The sequence below is a fragment of the Lontra canadensis genome, unplaced genomic scaffold (assembly GCF_010015895.1).
Source record: "Lontra canadensis isolate GAN:19392208 unplaced genomic scaffold, GSC_riverotter_1.0 scaffold2, whole genome shotgun sequence".
Taxonomy (NCBI): domain Eukaryota; kingdom Metazoa; phylum Chordata; class Mammalia; order Carnivora; family Mustelidae; genus Lontra; species Lontra canadensis.
Window position 1 is genome coordinate 17,095,585 of NW_022630996.1, and position 7,755 is coordinate 17,103,339.

Genomic DNA, 7,755 nt, shown 5'->3' on the forward strand with positions numbered 1-7,755 from the left:
TTAAATAGACAGCCTGGCCAACAAGATGCCTCTGTCCTCCCCTCTGGGGGACACTGCTGAGGAAGACGAGGGATTGGAGAGCTGGAGGGAGGAGAGAGAAATGCCTTGGCAGTCTGTCCCACTCTTGAAGCAGTGACTGTTTTTCCTAGGGCGGAGCTTACATATTCAGCAGAATGGGCTCAAGAGTCCCCCTCAGATTCACGTCTATCTGGAACCTCAGTATGTGACTTTCGTTGGAAACAGGGTCTTTGCAGATATAATTCTTTAAGATGAGGTCATACTGGATTCAAGTGGGCCCTAATCCAATGACTCTTTTCCTTACAAGAAGAGGAGACACACAGACAGGGAGGAAGGCCACGTGGAGTTGGAGGCGGGACATGGAGTGATGCAGCCGGAAGCCAGGGAAGGCCAAGGATTGCCAGGAGCCACCAGAAGGCAGGAAGAGAGACTGTGGCCCTGCTGACACCTTGATTTGGGACTTGTAGCCTCCATAACTGAAAGAGAATACATTTCTGTTGTTTCAGGCGACCTAGCTTGTGGTTCTTTCTTATGGTGGCCTGAGGAAACCAAGACATCTGACAGGGCTGACTCTGGGATGGTGTATAGTACCAGCTGCCCTTGGCGGCCTGAAGCTTGGTACTTCCTGGTCCCTGGCAGATCGGAAACCTGGGGCTGGAGCCTCATAACTGTGAGCCCCAACATGGTCCAAAAATTAAAGAGTAATTAGCACAGGTGATAACACGGGTTATCCCTACCTTCTACTCCCCACAGTGAAGGCTTGCCCATGTGGGATCTCCTTGTGAACACTTTGTCCCATTTTCTGAAGGAACTAAAAGGTACACATTCCTCCTGCAAAGTTTGCCCAGTGGTTCCATGAGATGTGCTCACGTTTTCTTCTCTAGGGGTTACCTGTCCCACACCTTCAAGCAGAAATCCCTCTCTTTTCTGATCCTTGATCTGCCTGCTTACCTTGGCCTCTGACCACACGATGGTCATGGTGTGGCCATAGTCTCTGACAGTATGAACCGTCCCTTCCCAAACCTTCCCTCCTAGGGAGCAACACCTCTTTCTTCTTTATCTTCTGACTTCCTCCTTTCTGATCTCTGTGACTTAATTGCCTCGCCCACTTGCCTGAAAGTGTTGCTGTTTGCTTGAGTTCTGTATTTGATCTTCTGTCATCACTCTGCAACTCTCTTGGGGAACCATCCAGGGCCTAGCTCTAATTGCCACCACCATGTGACCCCCTAGAGCTGTGTTCCAGTTCAGGACCCTTCCCTGAGCTCCAGCTTCATATGGCCCATGCAGGGTTTCCACCTGGCCTACCAGCCCCTTGTGACTCAGGGTGTTCAAAGCACTGGATTGATGGTCTCTCTTCCCTCTGCTAGAACCACAGACCTGCCCTCTTCTGAAAAGAAGAATTCATAAAGAGTTTCCAATGAAGATTTGAAAGATAGATATTGAACAGTTTTGAAGGAAGTAAAACACACACACAAAGAATCACATTTGGCGCGAGTGTAGGAATCACTCAATCAATAGACTGTCAAAGCTTATCTATACTAACTTCTATTATGATGCAAGGGGATCTCAGGACACAATTATACATTAAAGGAAAACATAGGCCAACATATAATGTGTTTAATAGCTCCTTCCAGCCACCTGAGTGCCTTTCCAGATCTTACCCCTGATGTAGAGGCTACTCTTCTTGGTCACCTTGTGTTGCCCTCGGGCCAGCTTGAACCCTTCGAAGTCCCTTAAGTGGATGCAAAAGTACTTTTTCCCTGTCTTCATCCTCCTCTGTGCAGGTAAGTTCTGCCCTTCTCCTCTGCAATGATGTCTTTCTGGCCTTGCTCTTGGTAAACCCCAGCAGGCTGATGAGACTAGAACCTCCCGTGTGAGTCATGGTTCTGAGCTTTGAGGCTGTCTCACTTCTGTCTGTACTTCCTGGCTGCTCTCCCTTGCTGCTCACGTTAGCTGCCTTAGGTCAGCGTCCAGGCCAGCAAACATCTCTGTGAAATCACAGGCAAGATCAAAAGTCTGCAGTGGTCCAATGGCCATTAAAACACACACACACACACACACACACACACACCCACACACACACCCCAAAACCTTAAAGTGTCTCTGGATCTAAAGCGGGCTGGAGAGTTGAGAGATGGGATGAGAACACATGTATTAAAGCTTATTTCCAAATGTGGCGTTAAGCTATTGAATTCCATCACTAATGATGTTAAAATCCTGGCTCTAGAGGCCCAGGAATGTGCAGGTGAGGATGCTTGGGTGGATGACGCTGGCCATTTCCCTTTGTGTATTCATGCGCAGTTTGTTTTTGAGATATCCAGTAATGATTAGAAGTGTGCCCCCAAGCAGCTCTGGGCTCAGCTCTGGCACTCATGTCCTAATTAGGTGGGTTTTGACTCATCACTATTTACTTGCCCATTTTTCCTTAACACAGTGCTTGCCTTGTTTTATGCAATTAGAAGGAGGAAGCTCACAAAAGTCATCACATTGCAGAAGAGAGATGACAGAAAAGATCATTAATTCTATCTTCTGTACAAATCCCAGTAGTAATTAGGGACCTACGTAAACAGCACCGCTTAAATGATTTAGTTTGACAATCGCTAATAACAACTCCAGCTGTGTGGTGGTGGTGCACTTCATAAAAGCAAAAGTGATTAGTTTGCTATATAATCCAATTATCGGAAAAATGTAATTCCCATAGCAACATCTGTTATTACTGCCTTGTAAAAGGGCAGGCAGAATATTGACACATCAAATTGTCCCTCAGCCTGAAGAACAAAGTAAGTGCTTCCTCCCCTAGAGGGCTGGTGCCCACACTGTCTCAGGGAGTTCTCCCCTGGGCAGCAGGTAGTGTGGACAGTGTGGGGCAGAACCTACTTCTCAGCAATCTCTTTTTCATTACCTGGGTGAATTCAAGAAGAAATGCTACCGAAGTTAAATCTTGGGGGAGAAGAGTGGCTCCAGAAAGATGATTGAAGTTCACGTGAGGTTGGGGCGGGGAGGGAATTTCTACACTTAGAATCAACAAGCAGTTCAACTTCAATATGTATAGTGCTCCTTGGATGTGTGAGGACATGGGCCAGATGCTAATTACAAAGGAAGTGAGACACGGCTTCTGGTGTCAAGGAGGTTCCTTCTACCCGTGGACCATTAGGAACTGACGTTTCCAGTTCTCCTGGCACTTGGTCACCTGCTAGAATTTGGGCATGGTCACGTCCCTTACTTTGACCTATCAGAACTCTCGAGTATTCCTCCACTTCCCTCTCTCCCTCCCAGGAAGTAGGCAGTGAGTTTTCTTTTCAATCTAGCCCATCCTATCACAGAAAGTCAGACTTCCTGCCATAGCTGCAGGTGGACCATCAGTGCGAGGACAGATACAAAGGCACAGTGGTCGGCATGTCATGGGCCTTGGCAAAGGGTATTTTTCTTTCCCCTTTCTCCCTTTAAAATCTCACGAAAAAGGAGAATTCTTATTCCTCAAAAGAAAGCTGAATTTATGTGTATTTTTACTGCAGCAATGTCTAGCAATGTTTCCATGGGAGGTTTCTTCCTTTGGGGTTTGGGCAATGGCCTGCATGATTTTACAGTTACAATATGTGATAGAGTCTGATAATTGCCTCCCAATGCTTATTCCCCTCTTCTCCCTTAGTGATAGCATTGCAATATCTAAATGGGAACATTGTGCCTCAAGCTCAAAGACATTTGCTAAGGTCCCTGCAGCTATGCAAGACCAAGTGACTGCTGTGATGGCTGCTCAAGGAGCCCCTGAAATAAAGGGTTGTTTGGGATTGCTGTGAAGGTTCTTTTTAAGGGAGGAAGTACCCCTGCCTTTTCTTTTGCTCCATTCTGCTGCCTGGGATGGATATGCAATGGTTGAAGCTGTAGCAGCCCTCTTAGACTGTGAGGAGGAGGAGGGCCCCATACAAGGGACGGTGGAGAGTGAGCTGGCACACACCTTGTGTCCTCAATCACTTTGCAGAGTGCCAGGTAAGTAATGGATTGTCTACGTCTAGTTTTCTTCCAGATGAAAGAAACATAAATTTCTAATTTGCTTAAACTACTATTTTAAAGTTTTTAACAAATGTATTCATTCATTTAAAAAATTATGGTAAAAAAGTAAAATAAATTTCCCATCTTTAACCATTTTTAAATATACATTTCAGTTGTGTTAACTATAGTCACATAAACTGCTGTTGTTTTGGCTTTTGTTTCAATGAAGCCAAACCTAATCCTAAGTAAAACACAGTAGAAGCTCTTTGAACTTTGCCGCCAATTAATGACCTTGTGAAATTAATGGTCCTGTCCATTTCCTTAGTGAGATGTGCTAGTTGTTGCTCATTACAATGTTCCTGCCACTAAACTACACACTGTAGGACAGTGGTTCTCAAGCTTACCTGTGCTCAGAATCACCCGGAGAACTTAACATAGTGATCACTGAACTCTGTTCCCAGTTTCTGATTCAGTTGGTCTGGGGTGGGGTCTAGGAATTTCACATTTCTAGTCAGTTCCCAGGAAACACTGATGCTGGGGTCTGGGGACACACTTTGAGACTGATCTAAGGACACCACAGTCTTCTGTCCTTGTAGGCAGATCTGAATGTTACCAGGCATCAATGTATGTCCTGAAATCTGTGTCTATATATTATATTTAGAAATTTATACTATTACAACTGTAAGTCTTTCCAATTGTTAATCTTTACATTGAAAATCTTTACAATTATAACAGTGTAAATTTGTTTATACGTAACATACTTGTGGTTGTAATTTAACTAAATCTCACATCAACCTATGAAAAATAGTTGAAAAAAGGGTTGTTACTATGAAACTAGCTGAATGTTTTTTGCAAGGACTTAATAGAGGTGATCACTAAAATCATGTATGTGCCGCCAAAATGAGCCCAGGTACTCTCTAAACTAGAGAGTGTGTGGTTTGGTTTGGTGGGGCAACTATTAAAGACCAGAAATGAAAATCTATAAAAATTTGGAGGAATTATTCCTTCACGTTGCTTTAACGGAGTCTTTAAATGATTGTTTTACTTTAAATAAATCAAGGCTGTAAGTTGGAAGTGACGTGCTTTGGTTGTGATCGAGTCAACAAAGATAAAATAGAACTTCAATCTGTGCATCCCATCTTGAAAAAAACCCCAAAACCCTTGGAGAAGTGGCAAACAAATGCACGCTTCAACTTTTAAATCGAGATAACATTTAAATTAAAAGTAAATGTTTAAATTAAAATAAAATATTTAAAGTATGTTCCCTGGGTCCTTGCTTTTTCAGTCAACTGCTTGTCTTAGCCTGGGTTATCCAGAATGCAGAGCCAGTAGAAGTGGCTTCTGGGCTATTGCTTTAATCAGGAATGAGACCCAGGCAGAATGAAGAGAAGGGGCATGAGGCAAGGAAGGAGGGGGCACTAGTGGGAAAGTACCAAACTGAGCTGGCCTGCACTTGCAATCATGTGTGACCAATTTTTTGATCTTACTGGACCATTTTCTGAGAGGCTATATAAATGGGTGCTTTTCAGGACAGTATGTCTAGAGTAAAGAGGGAGAAGAATTTACATGCTGCTTCCCCTCTCCCGTTGGCTAAAAGTTTGCTCCACGGAGTGTTGATTTTCTTACACTCCCATGGAGGCACTTACGGGCACTAGAGCTGGCTGCCTGGCAGGTGACCAGTGCAGTCATACAGGGGCCCAACCTCAGGAGGGGGCTGACTCCCTGGAATTTAATGATCTGTAGTTGTTGTCTTGAAATTCTTAATAAGCATGTGCTTGGGGGCTTGGAATTTCCACACACAACATGTCCTGCCTCTCCTCTTTTCCCTGATATCACAGATACACTGTCTATTAGCCTGAATGTTTTGGGGTGATGAGGCACATGGTGAGACAGTGGAGTTCATGGTCATGTGTCCCTTGTTACATTTTCTCTTCTATCACGTGGGTCCCTTGGACCAAGGCAATGTTCTGTGTGATACAGTGTCAGTAGAATAGGCATTTATAAACCCTGGCTGGCAGTGCTGTTGGAGGCATTGTGGAGACAAAAGGCAAACCTTAGCTCAAGCAGATGTCACATCTGGAAAGAACAAGTGTTCCTCATCTAGGGTAGCAGGTGGTATAAGTGTAATTCCTTGAGGAATAATTCTATGCTAATAAATACTTCAGTGTCAGTCTCTGCTCTTGGCAGGGTGGGCTTTCAGCAGTGGTATTAGCTGTGTCCTTTTTGATGGGGAGTAATTCATGCTGTGTAACCCACCCATGCCATGGTAGCTTGGATGAGGCTATGGATACAGCATGGGTCTATTGTACAAGCACTATGGTGGCCAGGAAAGAGAGGCTGGCTCATATCTGTAAAACAAGTCACCCTGTCCATCTGGTGGGTGAGAGCCTTCACTTCCTGTGGACATTAACATGAGACACAAAGATCTAAACACCTGATATCTCCTTCCCTTGATCAGTCACGTGCCTCTTCCCCCGACCTCCTTCTTCCTGATAGTGCAGTCTCGTTCCTTTCAGGACTTGACCAAACAGGCCATTCCTTGCCACTGCCCAGGAATCTCTGCATATCCGTATTTCAGGCCATTCCATATTGGAGTAGGCAACCAAGCAGACTACTCAGAGGTCTGCCTACAGGGAGAATTTCCCTTCATCCCTGTCCTTTAAGTCTGTTCTTCAGTAACGGAGCTGCAGTCTTTTATTTTATTAGAATTTTTTTTTTGCTTTATTTTGTTTTATCTTATTTTAGTTTTGTTCCAATATATTATTATTAACCCATCTATGAATCAACCTTGAGTTCTTTCTCCACCTCTTATTTGGCATTAAGGAATCCTCTATGAGGCCACAGGAGTGGGCTGAGGAAGAGGTATTGATGCCATCGAGACAAGTGAATGGGAGTCTGGACGACCTATGCATGTAATTTTCTTAGACCTCATTTTCCATCATTTAGTGGATTGCTGTACTTGCCTGACCTCATGATTCAGTGAATCTAATCATATCCAGCTGGACGGGCAATTCTCAAACTCATTTGCATAGTCAGTTGGTATCCCAAGGTCAATCAGTCTCTACTAGGACCCAGTGGCACACCAGGAGGTGTTTTTTAAATGGAAATTAATTCTTAGCCATAGATGATGTGGCCTTGCTCTATAACCCTAGTATTTTGCAACTACTCTCCCACTGCGGCTTTCTGAAAAGCCACAGGATATTCTTACTCACCACAGATGCTTCCAGCACCACCAGACCTGGGTAGTGATAAGGTGGCAGAGCAGCTTGCCCCTCCACTGGGACTCCTGCATCCTCAATCCAATCCCAGGAGAAAGGGGAGGGAAAAGGGGTAGGGAAGCAAGAGAGGAGAGTGAGTACATATGAGCAGGCATTAGTCAACTGGCCACTACTTGGAGCTGAGAAGGACTGATTTCTCAGGGCTCCTGGTTGGCTCAGTGGAGCATATGACTCTTGATCTCGGGGTTGTGAGTTCGAGCCCCACACTGGGTGGAGAGATTACTTAAATACAAAATCTTTTTTTCTTAAAAAGATTTTATTTATTTGAGAGAGAGAGTGAGAGAGAGATAGCATGAGCAAGGGGAGGGGCAGAGGGAGAGGGAGGGTCAGACTTCCTTGATGAGCAGGGAGCCTGAGATGGGTCTTGACACAACGTGGGGCTCCATCCCAGGACCCATGGACCTGACCCAAAGGCAGTCGCTCACCGGACCGAGCCACCCAGGAGCCCCTAAAAATAAAATAATGAAAA

General features: G+C 44.8%; 1 long non-coding RNA gene across 1 annotated transcript in view; it reads left to right on the forward strand.

The window, feature by feature from the left end:
* Nucleotides 1–7,387, forward strand: part of LOC116874894 — a 29,255-nt gene extending 21,868 nt beyond the window's left edge. The window contains exons 2-3 of the long non-coding RNA XR_004384084.1: nt 3,668–4,005; nt 7,226–7,387. This is a non-coding gene — a long non-coding RNA (uncharacterized LOC116874894). The remainder of the gene's footprint in view (nt 1–3,667; nt 4,006–7,225) is intronic.
* The last annotated feature ends 368 nt before the right edge of the window (nt 7,388–7,755 follow it).